This window comes from Corvus cornix, chromosome 3 (genome assembly GCF_000738735.6).
Source record: "Corvus cornix cornix isolate S_Up_H32 chromosome 3, ASM73873v5, whole genome shotgun sequence".
NCBI classification, from domain to species: Eukaryota; Metazoa; Chordata; class Aves; order Passeriformes; family Corvidae; genus Corvus; species Corvus cornix.
Window position 1 is genome coordinate 5,820,594 of NC_047056.1, and position 23,374 is coordinate 5,843,967.

General features: G+C 37.4%; 1 protein-coding gene across 4 annotated transcripts in view; it reads left to right on the top strand.

Annotated features, from left to right (window-relative positions):
• LOC104691528 (SLX4 interacting protein) overlaps positions 1-23,374 on the top strand; it is a 72,164-nt gene that overhangs the window by 4,904 nt on the left and 43,886 nt on the right. The window lies entirely within an intron of this gene.

Sequence of the window (23,374 nt, forward strand, 5' to 3'; positions counted from 1 at the left end):
GAAGAGCAAAGCTTTTCAAAACATTCTATAATAAACATAGCACTTCATAATTCTTCTCCTGTAACTATACCAGCTAATCAATAAATATACCTACTTGTGATTAGCACAAAATATTATTTTCTTGGAAATGTTTTTTTCCTAACAGAGGAGATTTTTCCTCTGTGGGTATGCTTGGGGTTTTTTTGGAGGGCAGCTACAAAACCCTTCCTGAGTGATCAGACTGTGGAAGCTGTTGAAGCTTGGTTTTGTTTTTTTGAGAAGACCAAGCACTTAATTTTTGTGTGCTACGGGTTCTTTTCCAAGGAAAACTGCTGTCGTTTAGTGGGATGTTTGCTTTAAATTCTTTCTGTTTAACAGGATTGTAAACCTTCAGTTAACAGTATGATGTTTGTATTATTCAGTGCTGCTGAGTTGATAGAGGACTTAAGGAGAAATATCTTTGAGCACATTTTAGCTGATACTGTGAGTCCATGCACCACTGATGTGGGTAACAACAGGAGCTGAGGCTGAAGGCATTGCTTTTCTCAGCTGAGAACTCTTGATATCATCAATATTCATGTAAGCGCCCAAGAAAACAAGTGGTGTGAGTTGGAATGTCTTTACTCTGTAAAAAGCCTGAAGACACTTGGTTTCTGACCTGCATCATTACAGCTTCATTGTTCAGTATAGATGTGTTACTGGTATTCAGCATGGGCCTTGCACTCACCAAGTTTAGCATCCTTGACTGCCTGAGCAAGGGCTGGGTTCTCATTGAGGATGTGTTTGGTAAGCAGTATCACAGATAAAGCTTTTGAGAATGGCAATAAAATACAACTTTTTCGTTCTTACAGTATATGAGAAATGAGAGTAAGTTTTGCATGTACCAAATGCTGAAAATTAACTTTACCTTGACCTGATTGAAATTCACTTTGTGCACAGATGTGTAACATTTTCTTGTTAGATCAGGTAAAGTTTTGTTTCTTTACATTCACTGGATTTGTATTTCATGTGAATATTTTCTAAGACTGTTCAGCTTTCACATAAGTTTTGCAAGGAAGGTCCCTGTGCAGAAGATTCTCCATTAAAAACTATTCTTGCTTGTCTCTGCAGAGGGAGTGCAGAAAATACTATATTCTTGATTGTAGATTCCTTGTGTTTAAATTGATGGGGGCATTTTACCGAGTCTGAAAACGTTCAGGACAGATGTGTTAGAACAAGTCTACAGGAGGGACATGGAGATGATAGATGGAGCTGCTCTCCTTGAGGAAGGTCTGAGAGAATTGGGATTGTTCAGCCTGGAGAAGAAAAGGCTTCAGGGTGACTGAATTGTGGCCTTCTAGTACCTGAAAGGAGCCTACAAGAAAGATGGAGAGAGACTATTTACAAGGGTATATACCCCTACAGGAGAAGGGGGATGGGTCTAGACTGAAAGAGAGTAGGTTCAGATTAGGTCTTAGGAAGAAATTCTTCCCTCTGAGGGTGGTGACACACTGGAACAGGCAGCCAAGAGAAGTTGTGGATGCCCCATCCCTGGAAGTGTTCAAGTCTGCTCAGAGCCCCATCCAGTCCCTCCTGGTCTACTGGAAGGTGTCCCTGCCCCTGGCAGGGCGTTAGAACTGGAGGAGGGATGGTCTCTAAGGTCCCTTTCAACCCAAACCACTCTGTGGTGCCATGATTCCGTGTTTCAGGTGCCTCGCCTCATCTTACACATTCTCTACTTTTAAGTTTTTTTACTTTTTAGATTTTGCAAACTTGTGTTTGTGAATCTTTTAAGTAAAAGAGTGAAAAGTGCAGGTTATCAGTCCATCAAATCTTAGCTGACTGTCAAGTAATTAAGTGGAAACCCCCTCTAATTTGTTTAACTTCCCTTCTTACCAATGTGTGTTTTATCTGCCGGTCTCTGCACGCCGGGTAATGGTCTGTTACTTCCAGTGGAGGGAGCAATTGGTCTGTTTTTGAGAGGCGATCTTAAGCTTAGCTTTATGGGCAGTTAAGAGGGATTGAAATAAACTACTTGATGCAGTAAAATAGCTTTAAACCTTAATACAAAAACTACACTTAGGTCCGAAACACACTTTCTTCACCTACCAAGCAGCTGGACGATACAGTGTTGTGATTTGCAACAGATAATATTTTGTGCAAGTTAATTTGATCATCAATTTTCAATTTTATTTTATATTGATACTTCATAAAGCATTGCATGGTAAAATACCCCCAGCATATGAATTTAATTTATCTTTCTCTGTGTATTGCTAAAATATTTTACTGCTGTTCTGAGAAATAAATCTTAAATTTAATTGGTGAGGCTTAAAGCAAAATCATGAATTCTATATGGATTTCAAAAATAATATCACTAGGGCCTTGTTTAAAACTTTGGACAAAGTAGAAAGAATTTTTCTTCCAGAATTGTGTAAATTGACTTTATTCATGCCAAGCTGCAGAACTAAATATAGTAATTTTTATGGCTGCAATAGAAAAATTTCATTTACTGTTTTCTGCAATTCATTCGTTTGCCAAAGACGGAAGAGTAACTTGTTACTACATTTCAATAGCTCAGCTCAAAGGGAAGCTTTTTTTACTTTGTTTCCTACTTTGAGCACTGTTCTGTCTCAGATTTGTAGGCCTTATATTAAGATAATTGTAGTTTCAGTGTTCCCTCTGGTCATCCAGCTCACTCTACAATTGATTTTTCAGCATTGTTGCTCCTTGTTACCAATTTAAATTATTGCATGCTGGACATATATGTACCTTTTTTTATCCTTCCTACTCATTTTTTGCTTGCTTGAAGTGGCAAGTTCATTTGAAATAGCAAGCACAGCTTTTTGTTTTATATTGGGAACAAAGATGAAAATACTGGATATAATTGGCCAGGAAAATGATGGTGGGATTTTAATATGATCAGTTTGTGTACTTAGGTTTCTTTATATTGATGTACCTTAATGTAATCATTAAGATACTGACGTATAACCAAAGGCATCCTAACATCTGTCTTTGGAATCTTAGGAGTGTGCCATGAAAGAAGGTGTGTGTAGCAAGAGCATTGGTTACAGGCTCTAGCAGTAGGTAGAAGGAAATGGAAAGCCATCTTCCTGTCAGACAGTGTCCCAGTATGGACTGGCAGCCCTGGCTGGGTCAGTTTAGGGTCTGCTCACACACCTGTGGATTGTCTTGGGTCTGCAATAACAAGATGAGCATTTATTTTGAAGTTTATTTTGGTATTTCTGATGGGTTTTTTAGCTACCAGTTGAAATGTAGTACAGTGACAGTACATCAGCACAGATTTCTCCACCAGTTGTGCCTGTCTGGATGATTCTTAGGTGACATCTCAGTGGGCTTGACAGATTAAAGTTCACATTTCTGTGAAGTGTGTCCATTGAGTTAGCTGATCAGTATTTCTGTAAATATTTGTGGTTAAGTCATAATATTTTTGTGAGAAAGTGATGTGTTTCCTCTTTCTTGGGAATTGTTTGGAAAGAAAAAAACTATGGCGTTGAGTAGATTTTCTTACCTGACTTTTTATTTATCTGATCCCATATAGTGGGTGATAAAGGATAACAGATGTGTTTACTTCTGTATTAAGTCCACAGATACATGAGTGCAGTGCTCTCAAGGGGAGAGCAAGGATAAGGAATTCTGTTTGTATTTAGAGTAAATTTTTATATATTGTGACTGCTCAGAGCTATAAGACTGAGTCTGCAGCTGCTTTTTTATGTACATAGTTGTGAGCTTGTTAGCATTCTGATTTCTGGTTTGAGAGTTAGGTTTTTTTTAGAGAGTACTTAGTTAAATTAACTAATAAATACAGTCTTTTCTGATGTTCTTTTCCCCTTCACTGTAAAATGAAGACATTTGTATGTGAAATTCCTGTGGTTGGAGTACTCACAAATGTTTCAATAGAAACATGCTAAGATTAGGTTTCTGTGATTTAAATAGAATTTTCTAAAGTATTGTAAATCTAAAACTAAGGTACTGGTGTTCTCCAAACAGATTTGGGGTTGTTGAGTTTTACATGTATTGTGTGTTCTTGTATTTGCTTTTTGGGTCTTTAAAAATTAAGAAATAGTTATGTTAACCATCAAATAGTGGTTTTCTAGAGATGGAGCTTTCCTGAAGTGGTATTGCTTAGAACAACTGGAAATACAGGTGGCTGAAATTGTTATTATCAAGTACCATCACACTTCACTCAGCTGTCATGTTTGTTTCTGTATAAATGGATAAAATAGAATACTTGTCTAAAAGGGCTTAGAAGTCTTAAAGAAGATGATGAAAAAGGGGCAGGAGGGAATGTGATTTAAAGTAGGAAGTGCAAACAATAATAATGGCTGGAGGGACATCTATTTAGTTCTCTCTCTTAATGCTGCATTTAATTCCCAATTTCATGGGACCAGATATGGAATGGCTAAAGTGATGAGTAAATAAGTTCCAGAAGAAACAAAAGAGGAAGTTGGGAGGTAGAAGGGGGAGGAAAATTAAGTGTATAATATAATTCTAAATCCTGGAGTCAGTGGAAGTTTCCTCACTGACCTCAGAGGATTAATTTTCAAGCCCAGGGAAATGATGAGTGGATGAAGAGTTGAGAGATTAAAGTGTTAGCAGAAGGAGAAAGGAATAGGAAGCCAGAGGGATAAACAACAATAGTGGAAACACTGCTTTCACAGGGATCACTTCAAATAAAGAATAAAAGGATGGTTCAACTTGCATTACTTCTTTTGGTAATTCAAATCTGATTAGTTTTTAAAGTACCACTTGTGCCTGAAAAGTAGGTTTTTTGCTAACTGTGAGCACTATATTACTGTGGCAGTGATATGGGATTCTAAATACCCACCATACTAAGTAACATGGTATTTTTTTAATCTAATTAATTCAAAGACTGTAGGTTCCATGATACTTGCTGTGTGCTTTATTTCTGACCAGCACTACCAGATTTTACACCTCCACTGTTCTGCTTCGTGGAGATGCTGGTGGTGCTGCCTGCTTGACCTCGGAGTCCAGCCCTGAAGGAGGAAAGGATGGGAAACTTAGGAGCAGACTTGAATCTCTCTGAGTCCAGCAAAACATGAGGGCTTAGCAGCGATGCTGCGTGGGGTCACAGAGTGTCTTTAGGTCCTGGGAGAGGCTTCAGCTTAGACTGTAGGTGAAATTCTTCAATTCTTTCCAGTGGGTTCAGATGGAGGTTAGTAGGCTGGGAGGTAAAGGCATCCATGTTTTATGCAGTACCTGGTAAAAACAGTTTCATGATGCAGTGATGCAGTTTTTGCTCTTGATGTTATGATAATGAAAATGTATTATAATGTTTTTTGGTAATTTTTTATGTGGCCTCTCCTTACTTAGGACAATGTAGATGGATTCTAGTATGTGGGAGCTCTCTGAATAGTTGGTATAAGAGTGTGTTCTGACAGGCCTATGGAGTAAAGGGGGGAAGAGTGACTGACAACACGTTTTTATTCTTTCCCGATGTTTCATCCATATAGTTCACAACTTCCTTAAAAGGCATCTATTTTTAATAGCAAAATTATTGCTTACTTTCAATTCTCAAATAAAAGCTTCGTTTCTGGACATTTTGTGTTCCAGTTTGGGGACATTTTGTGTTCCCTGCAGCACTTATTCCACCGTGACTTTGCAGTATTTTTCTTGAGTCAGTAGCCAGACTTTTCCTTAAATAATGGTACCACAGCACATGGCCCCGTTTCATTGTTGTGCTGCAGTCACTGCTGTGCATGGGCACCGATGACGCTCAACTATTGTGAAAGTCCTTTAAACTGCTGATAAAATGATGACTCATGGTCACCTGATGAAAACAGATTCATTACCATGACTCCAGAAAGTTTAGCTCCCATGAAAGTGTTTCACTTCCCACACTAGTTCTTCTAAAAGAGATGATACTGCAGTTATTTTCTAAGAGTTGTCAGCTGCCCAATTAAGCTGCAACAGTGTGGTTGGCAAAAACTTGGAATTCCAGACTTCTTTTAATAATAGTTCAAGGAACTAAAATCTGTATGAGCTGTGAAGCAGTCACCAACATTCTTCACAGTGTTACTTGGAGTGATTTCTAATCAAATTATATATTTTGGATATCATTTACCACTACCGAATTAAGTTCTTTTTACAGTAGATCTGACCCAAACCTCACTGGAGTCAATGGGCTTTGGATCAGAGCCTGTAGGAGTATATTGGTAGCATGCTGTAGCTTAAGTAGGGACACACTTCCTCAGTCCAGTTTATCTGTGTTTTTAATATATTTTGTTCATCTATAATGTCAGTGTGTAAGGAAGTTAGGTTGGAAAAATATGGAAATGTGATACAGCCAAATAATAAAACATAAATTGATTTTAATTCCAGTATGAAATGAGTAAAATTAAATCTTCTGCATTGCTGACTTGCGATTCCCCAGGGACTGTGAAAGGATGCGTGAATTAAAATAGAATTATGAAAAGACCTATTACATTAGGCTTAGGTGTATATGATTTTATGTTGTAAGGCAGAAAAAGTTTCTCAACCAGTATTTGAATGTAGGGTAGTGTGGGATGGCTCATTCACTCTAATGTGATTAGGGGTTCAACTGGTGATTTTTGTCTTAATCTAGTTTCCCTCTTTTGACTGGAAGTATTTCTGACACACAATGCTTAAGAAAGTCAACATATTAAATTGCTTCAAATGTGTGTGATTGAAACTTGCTACAATAATGACTAATATAAAATAAACAAATGTTGACTAAGTAATTCATGCTTTAAAATTTAACATGCAAACTCCTACATTTTTTTAGTTACATCTTCGCTTCTGCTTTGGTTTTTTTCCTATTTATTTTCCAGCTGACTCATTTTAAATTTAGATTATGAACATCATGTATTTATTTTGTGCCAAAAACTTGTCTAGTTTGAAAAAGAATGGTCTCATCAGAATTGAAAATTAACTTCAGATATTTAAAAAAATGTAGAAATAAGAGAGATTTCTTGAATGTTTTAATATCAGTCATACAAACTTTGTCAACAAATTACATATGGAAACGTCATGGCTTGTTTGTGTTGTGGTGTTTGTTTTTTCTCTGAATACCTCTCCACCATTTTCATTACCACAAGCAGTGTTGTAATGGAGAGGCAAAGTGTTGCAGATATAATAAAGACATTTAGTAATAAGTTAAAAACCCCTTTGAAATACAAGCCCCAATATGGAGGGAAGAGGTCTCTTGATTGACAGAACTCTTACTGCAGAAGGCAACTTCTGCACAGTGTGTCTGTATTGGGGCCCTTCTGCTGTTGTGTGGTGGTGTTTTTTGCAGGATCTGTCAACTTCTGCCTTCGTGTGATGTTGCTTGGCAAAATGAAAGAAGGAATAAACACCTTTCTATATCGAATAGGAGTCAGATCAGCTGTGGATGTTCATTTAGTCATACAGAGGTGTGGTGAGTGAAGCTGGGTCTTGCCAAGCCATGGTGTCTGGCCCTTCACATGTGAAGCTCACCCATTGTTTATTTCCCTGCTTCAAGGAATGCAGTACTTTGAATGAGGCCAGCACAAGAGACAACTCTGCCTTCTTACTACCAAACAGTGTTTGTAACTAACTGAAAGCTTTTCACTTGGGAAAGTGGGAAAAAATAGTTTGTGGTCTAGATCATGTGCAGATGTTTTCAACCAAAATCTTCACTTCTGTGATTTGAGTATTTTCCTGTTGGCTGTGTACACTTTGCTAGGGAAGTAGGGTGCGTTTATGAAGCCTTAAGGGCAAGTACCATCTTTCTTGGGTTTGTACTTTTTTTGTCTTTGACCTTCACGGAGGGTTCTTTGCTGTTTTTGCTATAGGTGTGTTTTGCAGACAGATCCTTGTGCAGGAAATCCTTAATATCCACGCTTCAGCAAAATGGAGATTTTTTCCTTTTTCTGTGTAACTTGCCATGTACTATGAGATAGGATTCAAGTGGAGAATCACTGTAAAAATGTTGCATCAAAGCTGGTTGGAGAACAGTCAGTTGTTGGTCTTGAGGGAGAGTGAGAACAGAGATAAGGAAGAATGACACAGTGGTTTCCACCCAAGAAAATGTGTCATAGCCACAGAACATTTTCTCAGCATTTTCATGTTGTTGATGACTGAGGCTTGTAAAGTTTCTTCAATAATTCTATCCTCATTTTACTCAAAAAAGTTATGCAATAAGTGAGCTAAACTAAGCTCTGTTCTGTGTGCAAGGTCCTCTTTGCAAGTCCCTGCTTAGTTTCCAGGAATTAGTACGATGCCTGGCATATCTGACACCACTGTGCTGGTGAAACAATAGTTTATATAAGGTATAGTTAAATACAGCCTTTCAAGCTTGAGCCAATATTCTCCTGTTGTAAACTCTGAGGATTGTCTTTGTTCATTGAATATCCCAGTGATTTAATAGCACTCATAATGGACCAAATATACATGGCTGTGGTTTATCCTGCTTTGTATCATACAGATAAAGGCTGAGAGAATAGCAACGTCTAGATCTGAACAGAAAATATTTGCTGAACTAAAGAGTTGGGAAAGAGCTAACTCTTGGGCCATTAAAGAGGATCTGTTCAATGCCAAGATCCTAGGATGTGACAGTTAGTAGGCTCATGCAGAATATAACTTTCCCTTCTTTATTTTGACATTCCTGTAGCATAAAAATAGGAAGGAGAATCATTTGAGCTGTACCAGAGTGTGCTGCCCTGCCATAATAAGGTAATCTTCAGCAGTGGAAAACAAGCCTCCAAAGAGTTACTCATTCCCTTTGTGGTATTGTCTGCAAGTCTCTGGTTCTCATTTGCCTGGGTGTTAAACTGACACAGTCACAATCCATGGCTCAGGGAATTTACAAACAACTTGGATGATAGGATTAAGCCTGACACATCAAAAGTTGAAAATGAAGCCCATAATTTAAAAAAGCAATCAAACAACAACATATTCTCATCTCAAAGAGTGAGTACTGAATGTTTGTAGCATAACATAAAATAGCTGAATAGCAGAGAGCAGTGATTAAATCATCATTGGCTGCCATGGCTGGAATAAAAGAGCAACATCGGTTTACAGATTTCTTTAGAAAACTGATAGAATTTGTCACTAGTTTTAAATGTTTTAATGTCAATTTATGCGTGTTTCAGTAAATTGAATTGAATATTTAATTTTGCTTCTATTGTTTGGTGGAAATAGGATGGTGTTTAGAGATGACCTCAAAGGACAAAAAAATGTTAAGGAAAATGTGTCTTTGTCTCTGTCCCTTCACCCTGATAATTGGCAGGAATTTTGATTTGTAGAATATGTGGAGGATACAACTAGGGGTACTTTTTGATTATGAACTGGAAAGAGATTTAATTACAGATGCTCAGCATATTCTACATAGTTCAGAAAACTTTTTGCTAATTTGAAGCCATTTTCCGTAGGGTTATTAGAGATGGTTCGTTTGTTGTTGCTGTTTTGGAGAGGCCTTCATTATTAAGCATGTAGTAACTGTTGGGATGTAATCTGGTTTTGTAAATTCCTATTTGAACTATGATACAGGTTTTGGGAAGGAAAATCCAGTGATGAAGAATACAATAAAAAAATATTGTAAGTTCAGAAGTGAAATGATACCTGGATATTGTTAGAACCTGTCTTTTTTATCTTTTCCAAGCATCAAGGAATCTCACAGTATTTCAAGCTGTACACCTAGAAAGTCACTTAAAGCTCTCTTCTTGGTGGCCAGTGCTGTGACAAGGTGAGGTAACTGTTTTTCATGTACCATTATGAGGCAGCATTCACACTCCGAGCCGAGAAAATGAAGATGGCAAAATATAATTTCCAGATTTGTAAGTAGGCCAGGGTATTCGAGCTGTTACAAAGTGTTAGGAATACCAGTGATGATCACAGATTCCTAAAACCCAGTAGAAAGTTTGGTCTTCACTGTGGACTACAAGTCTAAAACTAGTTTAGAAGTAGAGAATACTTCAAAAATTTTGTCTACAGAGATACTGGTGGCTTTAAATTGACACAAGTGGTAGTTTCAGAATAGGCAATGTAATGGTACTTAAGAAGGTAAGCTCATTCGCCAGGAGCATCTACTCTGTAGTAATGGCCAAATCCAAATCATCTCTGCTGCTGCTGGCTGTCATCATGTTGGTACTTGGTTTTGAAATATGTCTTTCTCTTTGGATTGCCACACAGATTTGGTGGTTAGGTCCTGATCAACAAGTGGCTTGCTCGTTTCTCTCATTTGACCATCTGCAAGTCAGTTCAGTGACCCTTAAGATGTTTAGATTTGTTCCCTTGTGTTTTCAGTAATGCTTTGGATCTCCTCAAAATGTCCATATGCTATTTGTTTAAATGTTAAAATAGTTAATCAGTTAAAAGATAATTCAGTTTAAATGCTGTGTTATCTATTACCTTACTAGTGTGGTGAAAAAGAGCAAGGTTTTGTAGTTTTCCTGTGGGCTGTGTGATGGAGGTTCCTGTGTATTCAGGGTGAGGATTCCAGGCTTTTCCACAAAGTGAAAACACTATGAAAATTCCGTTCTGTGAGAGCTCATTCTCACAGCAGCAAAGATCTCCCTTGCTATTATTTTCATGTTTACAGCAGCACTGTATAGAGGCTTAAAAATCAGACAGAACTAGGGAAAGGAGTAAAGTGAAAAGTGGCAGGGTCGTGGAACAGGCTGTGGAAGGTCTGTCCTATGGGGTGGGAGCAACTGTGGCATAAGCTGTCACCTGTACAACTGCTGTTGAATAGCAGGGGAGCCTGTTTAACTGTTAAATTGCAGATAAATGCAGATAATAAGCATAAAAATGCAAAAATTTGCCATTAGCTTCCTAAGGAAGAGACTGCACATGAACAGGTGATGGGATTGGAATGAGTACTCTGCTACCTGAAGAGAAAGGCAATCTGCCACCGAATGCTTGTGTATTCTGGAGTTTCCCTCTGTGACTTCCACAGGAAGGTTTTGCAGTCCGGCATTACACAAAATAAATTCTCAGGCCTTCCTTTGTTGTTTGCAGCTGTCTTCAACCAATCCATTAATGTTTCTGGACTAGAGCAAAAGCTGAATGTTTACAAATAATTCCACACTGAAGAAATGTGTAGCGTAATGCTTTATTTACCAAAAAATACAGATTCCAGCAGCCAGGCTCCAATAGCCGGGCTGACAGGGCAGTAGAGCCATGGAAATCCCGTAAGGCTGCTTGGATCTCCCTCCCTAGGACACTTCAGCCAACGAGGCCCCCTCCTGTGAGACCGGAGTGGAAAGTGGGGATACTGCACTGCAGTTCTGCCTGGTTACAGAGCCATGCTGCTTCCTCCAGGAAACTCAGAAGGACCCCTTTCAAGGGTCATTTACTGTTTGTTTTTGCAGTGAATTACCCTTCATACATATTTCTTTTCTATTGGCTCCCTGTTCGTTTCTCTAATTTGGGAAGTGTACTTTTAAAGACTTTCGGTGACATGTTTATTTTTCTTAAATGCTTATGGAACAGAAACGCAACCTCATGGGGGCATGTGTGTCCCAAATGGAATTAGAATGATCCCGCAGTGTTAATTCTGTTCATCCATTATGTTCCTGATTTTTTCTCTTCTAACTTTAATCCTGTAATTTTAGAGAAGAAACTGATTTGAAGAACTTTGCTTCCTGTGCACACATAAAATTATCAATAGGGTATAAACATGTGGGAAACTTAATAGGTTATTCCTCCTTCCCCGTTCAGCTTCCCACATATGCAAATGAACAATAGGACCAGAAATCTGTCTCAAACCTTTGGACAGATGCATTCTTGATACAACCTTGTACTTTCAATCCTTCATTTTTTTTCCCACTGAAATCTTAGGAATTTCAGCCATGGGTAGTGGGGTTCACAGATAGATGCTGGAAGGATGAGGGCCTCTGTTTTCTGTTGCTGGCTGTGGCAGGAAGTCTCAATTAGTGTGAAAAATATTGTGAGTTCTTGCATTAAGTGATTGAAGTAAGTATTTCTATTTATTCTGCATACTTGCCTTTTAAAATTACATGTTTGATTGCTAGACATAGGGAGTGGGAAGGTGGGACAGTTTGATACACTTTACCTACCCACTGGCAGTCCTTGGCTGTGCGTGAATGGTAAAGCTGCTAATTGGTCTCCCTGCAGTACAGGGAGCTTGCATCTTCTTTTCCTTAATGATTTCACAGTGTTCTCTTTCCTCAGTAAGGCTTTGCTTTTTATTAAAAGGAAAAAAAAATTGTTGCAGGAGATTTTTCCAGTGATTCCTAAGTAAATTAGTAACAGCAATTTGTAGCAAAAATCAGCTAAGAATCAGCAGATTAGAGGTTTAAGACATTGATGAGCTAGAGCTGTTATATATGCTATATTTGTATAAAAATTAGGGCAATTTAATACATTTTATGTGCTAAAACAATACAAGTGAAATTACCATAGTTACAGAATGTCTCAGCTTTTAGCAATGATGATGTTTATTATTTTTAATTTCTTGATTTTTTTCCTTTGTAAGCAATGTAAAGGGAAGAAAACTTAATTTTGTGAAATATGAGTCCTCTTTACTTTTAGAAAAGCTTTGTTTCAATTTATTAATTCCTTTTAGAAAAGGAAATAAAAGCTTTGTATGTAGGTATATGTGTGTTGTAATGCTCATTTTCAGAAACGTAAATCTCAGTGCTTCTAATATGTGCAGTCTGGCATTGATTGTAAGTATAATAGGTTATTTCATGCTGCTTCTCTTTATATTAATGGTTATGATACTGAAATGTTAAGACCACACACAGACAACAAGATCTCCAGCCACTTACGCGTGTAAACAGTCTGGCTTTTTACAAAGTGGAAAAATATTTCTTGTGCAGCATTTTAACATGATCAGCATGTTAAGGCTCAATCTGCAACTGTGTCAACATTTCTTTGGCTGTAACCATTAATTCTGTAGCCTCTTGATAATATGTAAAATGTGAGACTGGTTTGTTTACTACTGGGATTTGTCAGCAATTACTGTCTGCATTTAGCTTAGTGCTTTCAAATATATAATAGATCAAACAGTTATTTTGCATCATCACTGTGGTTTTAGTAAAACAGAGGACTTTTTTATTCTTCCCGGCTGGCTTTGAGACCTTCAAAGGGCTATTGGAGCAATAATTTTCATAAATATTGTACTTACACCTTTTTGATATTGGTAGGCACAGGTACAATACATTAAATAACCTTCTGTAGCTACTGTTTGACATGAATTTAGCTATAGGGACAGGAATGCACATCTCCTTCAGCCTCAGTTATTGTGAGACTTGGCATGGCTTCAAAATAGCTGGGAATTTTTGTTTTCCTTATTTTTGTGTAATTAATGCATGTTTTCAGCATTCTTCTTACTGTCAGGAACTGCAAGTGCAGTGGTCATGTGCAATATTACCTAAGTGCCATATCATTTTCATCACAAAGAACTGAGGATTACAAGTTCTGATAGACAAGTTCTTCATATGGATATGTATGTATGGAGCTAATAAGAGTAAGATGGCATAAAAGCATTTTAATGGGTAATGTATCTGTTCAAATATTAACTGTTTGGGTTTATATAGTGTCTTTTATCTCTGTTCTCAAAGATAATTTATTAGCATATTTATGAATTTAGTTTCAACGTATTTTTGAGGTTTTGCAAGTAACAAAAAGAATGGTCCCCCAAACTTATCAGACAAATGTGCAGAACTTTGGTAAGGATTTTTTTGTTTAATTAGAAGTAGGCTGTAAAATCAGTTAGACTTGCCACTGCTCCTAAGAAGGTTGCCATTAATTAATTCTGTGATCTCAGGGGCACTTGATTAAAATACTTCGCTTGAGCTTTGCTTATGACTTTGTACAATTCTGAAGTGCTTTTTTTTTCTATGAGTATTTTATTTACAAGATAAAAATAATGGCACACCAGTACATAAGACCGATTAAAGATCTCAAAAATGCAGATACTGCAACAAGGATAAGGGAAATTGTTAGGGGAGTTCAGTTTTAGGGATAGTCAGCTGACAGAATGAGTTTTTATGTGAAACTCTTAAAAGGCAAACCTGTATTTTTGAAGTCAGTATTATAAAGTATTTAATAAATGTGTCAATATTACTGCTGGAGATTAATAAAGCTTTCAGTTTGTAGATCACTATCTTTTTATTTTTAAGACTTAAATGCTCTTTGCTGATTAAATTCAATTGCCATTTCTTAGCACCACTCAAACCAGAGGTTTTGTTAAAATTGGAATGAGTCTTTTGCCCAGTAAAGCCCTAAAATACTGTTCTCCTAAACAGCATATGAACAAAGAGAATCGATGTTTCATCATTCCTGTTCTGCTGTCTGGCCCAGTTTCATTTCCTTTGATGAAAAAATGATAAATACAAATTACAAAGTGAGGCAGCAAATGATTTCTATCAGTTAGTTAAAACTAAATTCTTGATATTTGTTTTGTTTTCCAAGATTTTAAGTATTTAACTTAAATTACAAATTTCATGCAGATAAGTTGGTTTAGTAAAATAATTGGAACAGAACTTTTAACTCATTTACTCCCTGCAAAGGTGTTATTTTGGACATATCTACCAGCTATGTATCCAAGTCTTTTGCATGGTAACAAATCCCAGGCTTTAAGAAGCAGCAGTTTTGTGATGGAGCTTTGTGATGAGCCCTTTGCCCTTGGTTTGGAAATCTCCCCACCAAATTATACAGCTTTGGGAAAATCAGTTTTTAGATTCACTTTTCATTTAGGAAAACCCTCTACTGAGAGTGAATCTCCTGTGATCTTGGTGGCCTCTGCTGCACTGGAGATGAGAAAGGGGGGAGATGGAGCCTGTCCAGTTTGAAAGTAAAGAGAAAGGGTTGGATGATTTATTTAAACAAAATTTAAAAAATAATAATAAAACAAAACAAGAAAAAGAAAACAGCCCTGCAAACAGCAAAAAACTGTTTGAAGATTCTTGTTATTTATGGAGCAGAGCCTGGGAGTAGCTGGCACGGGAATGGGTTACAGGGATATTCAGTAGTTTGTGTGAGGAATAAAGACTGATGGTAGGAGAGCAGTGGAGCAGGAATGAGGAAAAAATGAACGATGGATGTCAATGCTGGAGCAGGGATGTGCAGGCTGTGTCAAGCTGGGAACTGAGCTAAAAGGTGGAGAGCAGGTTAGGAACAAGACAAGGTATGGAGCAGCAGGAGTAAAACAGGAGTTAATAGCTGCTTGATAATGAGATGAGGATTAGGAGTGGTGATACTCAAACTGATGAAAAATCTCGACTGGCAAGATTAATTGCTTGAAAAACTGTTTTCAGTGGCTTGAAACAGGGAAGAGATCAGGAATATCTAGATGCTGGAAAGCTTAAATTTTGAGGGATGATGGGCACAATTGTCTGTTTTATGTACCCCTTTGCACCCCAGAAGGAGAACCTAAGGCCCCTGAGGGGACACAGAGTGGCAAAACGTTTTATCCTTCCCCAGTGCTAATCCAAAGAAAGGCTGATGGTTTACTGCAGGTTAATTGTATTGATCCAGTCGGGGGAGAGGTCTGTGGGGCCTCCAATCCTGCCCATTTCCCTGTGGGAGTCAATGTCACCAGATGGCAGATTTTCCTTAATCACTTTTCCACCTGCCCTTACCAAGGTCATATTCAGAGACTGTTTAACTTCATAAATGTACTTGCAGTCATCAAGGAGCATGTGTGGTGTCCTTGGCCTTTTTGGAAGTCTTTCTGTAGGATATTGTGATTGTGTTTTATTATAGCATTGCTTCACTCTGTTTTTATACAGTTATATAAAATATTTCATGCAAAAAGGGTGTATTTCTCATGACGGCTTTTAAACACTTCTATATTTACCTGAAGTTTTTGAGAAATATTTGGTTGATAAAATTGAAGTATTTTTGTGGGCTGTTGTTCTTCAGTGTTTCTCTGAAAACCTAATGAAGGGAGGTTGAAGGCCATATTGAAAAACCTTAAAGCCAGCAAGATTTGGAACATCTAGCCCTCCTACCATGTTATAATCATTAATATTAATGAATTAAAATGTTTACACACCCTGATCACTATTCTTCTCTTTGATGTTAATTACATTACAGTAGATCATGAGTTCATTCTTCATATCAGGCAAGTAAGGAAATATTTCCTCTTCATTTACCTGTGCCCCTTAGCAACACAGTAGGTCTTAGTCATTGTTGAATAACGTGTGGTTTTGCTGCCTTTGCTATATACAAATGCTTGTCTTTCCATCTTTTTAAAAAGCCCTGAGTGGAGCTTTGTTACTAAATTCAAGCAAAAAATAATATAAAGATATAAATACATGGATATAGGTGAGTATAATGAAGCTTAATAGTGTTCTTGGACATGTTAAAACCAAGTCATCTTTTTTTTTTTTCTTTTTTGTCTTGCTCTTATTAATGTGAATCAGATGAAATGGATGGTGTGTTCACTTGCCTGTGAACTGTCTGTGTGGTTCTTGACATCCAGGAGCTGTAATCTGTCATGTGCTGTCATCTCTGTTCCTTCATTACTTTTACCAAAGACAGTTGTGCAGCTAGCATACTATCAATTTTTTAAATTAAAAAATGAGCTGCTGCTTTCCAAAGGGTAATTCCCTCTCAATCTGTAAAGTAGGTATGGTTTTTTGTTGGTTTTTTTTTTTTTCTTTTTCCCATGTTGAAATTAATGGGAAAAAAGGTAGGTTTTTAAACTTAATTTAACCAGGTTACTCTTTCCTGTGTGGCTCTTAAAAAAGATGCAGACTTGTAGGAAGTGAAATCTCAGCCACAGCTGTTCTAGCTCTGCAGATATTGTTAAAGTTCCTCACTTGGCACAGCCCTGTCTTTGGTAGGTGATTTTTGCAGCATGTGAGGGTTCATCCTTGGGTTTTGCTCCTGTGGTTTTCACACTTACAATTGTATGACAGGGGTGGGTTTTGTAACCAGTGAAGTCACATTATATTAGTAGCATCTGCTGTCATGTATTTTAATATAAAATTTGTGACTTCTGGTAGGCATTGCTTAGGTTCCATCAGCAATGTTACTGCTGCATGCAAAGAGGCCTTTCCTCCTGTCAGCCTGGTCTCTTGAGCACAATGGATTTCCAGTGCAGTGGGTACGGGTGAGTATTGTACCCGGAAGGAAAGAAACTTTCTGCCCTGTAATATGATCTGTCAGTTGGAGAAATGCTTCACAGATCTGTTTATCTGCTGCCCGCCAGGGTAAATACCACTGCTGCATTGCCTAGAAGAAAGGGGAAGTCTATTTCCTACAAGTGATCTTGAAATTCATCTCTGAAAGTCTTCAGCAGAATGCACGTGGATTTTTGCTGTTGAAGCTGATTGCAAAGTTTTTAAATGTTAAGAGTTGCATGTCTTCTGGTATTATTGTTAATTTTATGTGACTATTTGAAAAATTTAATTGGGAATGTAAAACTTCTACTGGATCTACAACCTTAAAGATACTGATGGATAAGTTTTGTCCTCAAGTACAACAAATTGAGTCTCTAAGTGTGTCTGTAAACTTGTTCTGCATCTGTGCAGAGGTGTTACAATGGCAGAATCTGACCATGTCTTTTAAAAATCTATGCTTTTCCATTGCTTCTACTATCGGTGATATCCTTTGGTTTTATAAGATGGATAATTAATAACGTTTTTTTGAAAATATTTTTTTCTTAAGCATCTGTATCCAGAAGTACATACAGGAATCTTTATTATCTTAAAAGGGACTGTGAAAACAAGGTAATTAAACATAATGCAGCATTAGAAAGACTGTAGTCTTAAAATCTGGTTCTGTATTATGCCAAATGGATCTTTACTTCTGCTGTTTCCATATGAGTGAAAGTGCTGTTGGCAGATAAGGTTTACAGCTATAGATTCATGCAGAATTTTCTTCTAAAATTCCAACACTTTCTTGTAATATTGAACCATAAGGATATTTAAAGCAGTTACTACTTAATTTCCCATGAATATTGAGTGAGAGCACTTTTTAAAAGCCCCTGGAAAGCAGACCTAAATACAAATCTTGTAACATCAAAACTTCAGTGGACTCTGGCAGGTTACATTTCTTTCATACTTCTGTGTTTCCTTTGAAAGAAAAGCTTTCCCAGATGGTCATTGCAGGGTACTGAATGAAACCAGTAATTTTATGTAAGCATGTAAGTTCATAGCTATGTCAGAATTCCTTATTTGGCTGCTGGATTCTTTACAGAGGTTTTTTTCATTTTTATCTTTACACTGTTAAATGAAGGCAAGTTGAGGGTAAGATTATCTGCAGGGTCAGAGAGAAACTTCAAGCATGATGGGCAAAGTATCCTTACCGAGTTGGAACTAGAAATAAACACACAAAGGGAAGGATAGGGCCATACTGATAGTTATAAATTAAGTGTCAAGGTTTCAAATCTGGGAAAGGATCATCAGAATTTATAAAGTTCTATTTAAATAGTCCATTCTCCTCACTTCAGACATCTGTTACTGGTTATTGTTTGAGTGACCACCATGTACATTATACAAAAAGGAATGTGTTTTTTGTAAGATCTCTGCTAATGTGGCAGATAAAATCCCAGTGTTTGATAGCAGTGCCAAAGGGCAAAGAGGTGCTGAACAATATTCCTCATCTTTACCATAACTTTCCTTCCTGGAAAAACAGGCTTTGACAGTGGGAAAATGAAGACTGAGATAAGGAGAGGTGGAAAGAGGCTTGGGAACTGAGAGTGATATAGACCAGAACTTGAGCAAGCTGGGGAAAAAGTCTTCTCTTAGGCTGATGCACCAATAATTTTTTTTGTTGATTACAAATAGGAGTTATATCTCCATGCTGTGGCAATAAATTAAAAGGACTAGCAAGCTAAGGAGCAGTTGTTTTTGTTGGCATGGAGTGTAATCTGGGCCTAGTTTTTACATCTCTAGCAACTGATTATTGCCTCGTGTAAAGTAAAATGCACTGGTTTTATTAATGTGAAATGCTGCATCAGTCTCCAAATTTCATTTTTTCAGAGAAGCAGTATTAGAACTGATGAAAATTATTTGCTTACTCCTCAGGAGAGATGAAGCAGTTGACAATGATGGTTCTCTTGTTTTTATTGATCATGGGCATTAAGTTTCAGTACAGCAAACAGGGAAGTTTTTTACCTTTAAACTGTATTTCTTTCACCCTTGGAGAGCTAAGCAGGTGGATACAGGTTATGGAAAATTAGATGTGCTGCAGACATATTAAGTAATTCCGTTTTAATTTTCCATTTTAACATCTTGCTGGGTAGACATAAACACTGCAATTAAGCAGGATTTAATTCAGCCAGGTGACATCTTAGATGCCCGATAATAGATGGCATAGCTGAATTTATTGAGCTGCTTTCTCCTGTCAGTTTTACTGTAGCCCTTGCCTGTTTAGAAGATGCATTAAGGAGGAATTTTGACCTTGGCAGGTGTCGAGAAAGTCTTGTATTTAAATTCAGGAAAAATGTCATGGAAGAATTAGGAGACCTTTGACAGTTTTTTTGCAATAGGGTTACAGATGGAGTAGGGAGAAAAAGAATCTAGTGAATGTACAAATATGTGTATTTTTGGATAGAAAATGATAAAAATAAGAATTTTGAGAGACTGTTTTACAGAAGGTGGGGCTTTTTTTCCAGCAGTTTGGTTCATTTTAGGGGAAATATGGAAGACAAGTGAAGCAGAATTAGCCATTAGCTTACGCATGATTCTCTATATTTGCACACAACAGGACAGGATGCTAAGATGCATTTGTAGAGTTTTGCTATTTACTAATATGTTAAAGAGCTGACCTTTTTGAAACATACGCATTAACTTTGGAATCATAATGTTCTCAGCTGCAAAAGAAACAATAGGTATTAATACACTTTACTAATTTTATTTTGTTGTAGTTAATTTGTACTCTGCACTGGAATAAGTACACAGAAAGCCACCTTTTAGAGTATGTGTGAAGAATGAACTTTGGCAGATGTTGCTCTTGTTAAACTGTCCTAGCTCCATGTATGTGAGAGTGCCTTGTATGATGGGACTAGAAAGTTGTCAGTTCAATATCTGACGTCTGTGTTGGGTGAATTAGCACAAACTCCAGTGGGGCAGAATAAATGGATATCAGGATTAGTGTAATACATTGGGAAAAAGTCAAAACACCCATTATAAACAGGAGTCAAGCATCACAGCCTTCTGGCATCTTTACAGGAGTGAGTCTAAGAACAGGGAAATCTGGTTGCCATAACCCATTCAGGTTCTCCAGAAGGGATTGACAAGGTGCTTCACCAAAGGCTCCTGAAGTGAGCTGGAAAAGAAGGTCCATGCACAGATTCCCTGGCTGAAGGATGAAGGTGGATGAAGGCGGTACTGGCGTTGAACAGGGAACTCTGGAGCAGATGCTGTATTTGTAAAGGACCTGAGAAGGGAGCTGAGTTACAAAAGGTTAAAATGCAGTTGTGCAAAAAATCTCAAAGTATTGAGTGACATGATGATTTGAAATGAACTAGAACATGTGATTCCTAATGGCATGTGTGATTGGATTTGCCACACGATGTTGTAGATGCAAATATTCAAGCAGTTTTATGAACCAGTTAACAAATTGTGGGAGAACACAATCACGGATGACTTCCAAATACAGATGCATCTTATGAGATATAAAACCCAGGGTCTCATGTTGACAAAAGTCTAATATATCTGCTGAGGAAAGTATCATTATTTGCTTATGTTTTTAACCTTTTCCTGTAGACTTCTTGTTTCTGTCAGAGCATACGGGTCGGTATATAACCCAATATAACATTGTATATATTTAATGTCTACATTTTGTTGCATAAAATCAACACTATTTATCATTTTCAGTGATTTTAATGTTTTCCACGTGTATTAGGATTGGTGCTAATTATCACTGGAATTTTTCTAAACGTAATTGTGGGAAATATTTCCCACATATCCCCAGTTAGTAACATAATCCACGGGAAACTTGGAATAAAAAATAATACAAAGGCTTTGAAATGTAAAACTTTTTAAAAAGGCATTCCCAAATAGCAGTTGAAATCCTAGGTACTGGTAGTGTTTTTTGACTGTACTAAAATTATGTCCTTGTTTCTTTAAGGCAACAGCTTTTTTGATCCCAGTGAAACAGAGAAATGGTTTTTTGAGAATAAATCAATGCTTCTTGCCATTCCATCCCTCTCCATCTGTAAAATAGAGCTTCTCTGAAATCTTGAGAGCATGTTGTTTCTATTATTCTTCATAATAGGTGAAAATGAACAATGTGTTACCCATAATGTCTGTACATTGTGTTTTTCACAAGTGTTTTTCCTTGGGTTTTCATGATGTGATTGACCACATGTGAATATCATACCTATCAGTGCATGTAGTATGAAAAAGAATTATAAAAACTGGCAAAGCCAGCTAGAGATTAGGCTCTACTTATGCAAAGTACTGAATTTGTTTCTTTAAATGTTTGTTTTCATGTTAGAAACAATCACACTTTGTTTGGATTTTCCTTTCCACCATTGGAAGAGACTGGAGTCAATTAACTGATTTTTATAAATTTTTAGAAGAAAAATGGTCAACACTTCCCAACCTCAGAAACTGAGTTGCAGGAAGAGGAATATTTGCAGAAGGATTCACTTTTACGAATTAGAACTGTTTGGTGAGCCTGCTGTGGGGGCATGTAAATAAATACTGATTAACCTGTGCAACCTAATGCTGTACTCACCTGCCTTCCTTAAAGGTCAGGGATGGGTTACTTGGGGCCTCCTGAAGGCCTGAGGTTGGAGCAGAGTCAGGTGCACTTTTTCAGCTGCATCTGATTTAAGTTAAGGTCTTGTCATCCACCACCTGCTTTTCATTGCCCTGTCCTCCTCCCAGCAGTTACCACTTAAGTTTGTTAGGAGAGATATATGAATAGTCACTTCCTATTTATTTCTGTCAAACTCAGTAGATTTTAGGATGCATTTTCAAAAAGATGTTGAATCAAAAGTGGTTCAGGTAGGGGACAGTTGTACCTGTTCAGCTCTGGTTGGTGGTAACCTGTGGGAGATGTGAGATGGAGGCAGTCTGGGGCAAGGATGGACAAATGGGGAAAGTGCTTCCTTAGCAGGTTGTGTTTTAGTCCCAGGAGCCTTTCTGGTGACAAACACTCCACCAGGTACTTTTCACAGTTGATTCTTGCTTTTCACCAGCTCCTCAGTGTTCAACTATGTTAATATTTTACATATTTTATAAATTACTTGTTGCTCCTATTCTTTTTGTATCCATTTTTCTTTTTTATTTAAGCACGAAGTCTATTTATTACATACTCTGTTCAATGCCAGATGAAATGATTTTTTTTTTTTTGGACATTAAAAAAAAATTATATTCCTTTGCTTGCCAGCTTGTAATTCCTTGAGGTTTTTGCTGATCTGTTTCCATTTTGAAATATGAGGTATTCTCCATCATCTGATTCTGCTTTTTCAGCAGTAAAATTTAGAGCATCACTTGTTCATTTGAAAGACTCATCTGTTTCTTCCCTTACACCTTTGTAGATAAAGCATTGAATATTTTGTTGAACTTTCCTCTTCTTCTGCCCTGTGTTGACTTAATATGCTCCCACTTAATAGAAGGATTTTGTCCAAAGGGTGTCACTTTTGTAATATGCCTTCTTCAGCAGTGAGTCACTTTTTTCTTACGCTCTTTCTGAAAAAGCCTTGTTGCTGTTCGGAAACTTTCCTGGCTGGGTTCAGACAACTCAGTTAAAACACAGAGTTAAAAAGAACTTCTTTTACATACTTGGAAAATGCAGCATTTCAACCATTTCAGTGAATTTAACAATATTAAGAAGTTTGGCTCGGTATACCTTTTTAGCCAATAAAAATACTTTTGCTTTATGTATTTGTCTTAAAGTCTGATCATGTGCAATTGATGTATCTTTAATCTGTTAAATTATTTTGGCATAAAGATTTAGCATCTGCAAATATTTTATATTGAAACATGGGCTGCAGATGTTGGGTTTGGTTTTGTGTTGCCTCCTGCTTCCCCGTTCAGTAGCCGCGTGCTGCGGTAGGTAACGTTTTCAGGAGAGGCAGGGAAGGAAGGGAGTTCCACAGCAGGTAAGACCTTGTCTCTTAGAATAAAAAAGGAATCTGAAATAATTGCAAAGTTGGACACGTGGAACAATTTCCTGCGCGGGACCTGCCCTCACATCCCCATTCTGTTTTTGTGAGAGGGAAGTCAGCCCATCCCTGCAGCTGTTGGACAAATAACTCAGAAGGATAGTCATGGGTGCATTATGTGCTGGAAAACCTCTGCTCCTTCACCCCAGCAATGTGCACGTTACCTTGTGAAACAAACACTGTGGTTTGCCTCTGCTTCACCTTAGGGGAACCTTGTAAATTGTGTTTTCATGCTATCTGATGGCTGGATTTATTTCCTCTGACAGAGTTTACATCAGAAGATACTGAGGGTGGTGTCTTTACCTAATATTTATTGCACTTCGTTTTCTGATATATGCAGAAATACATAAA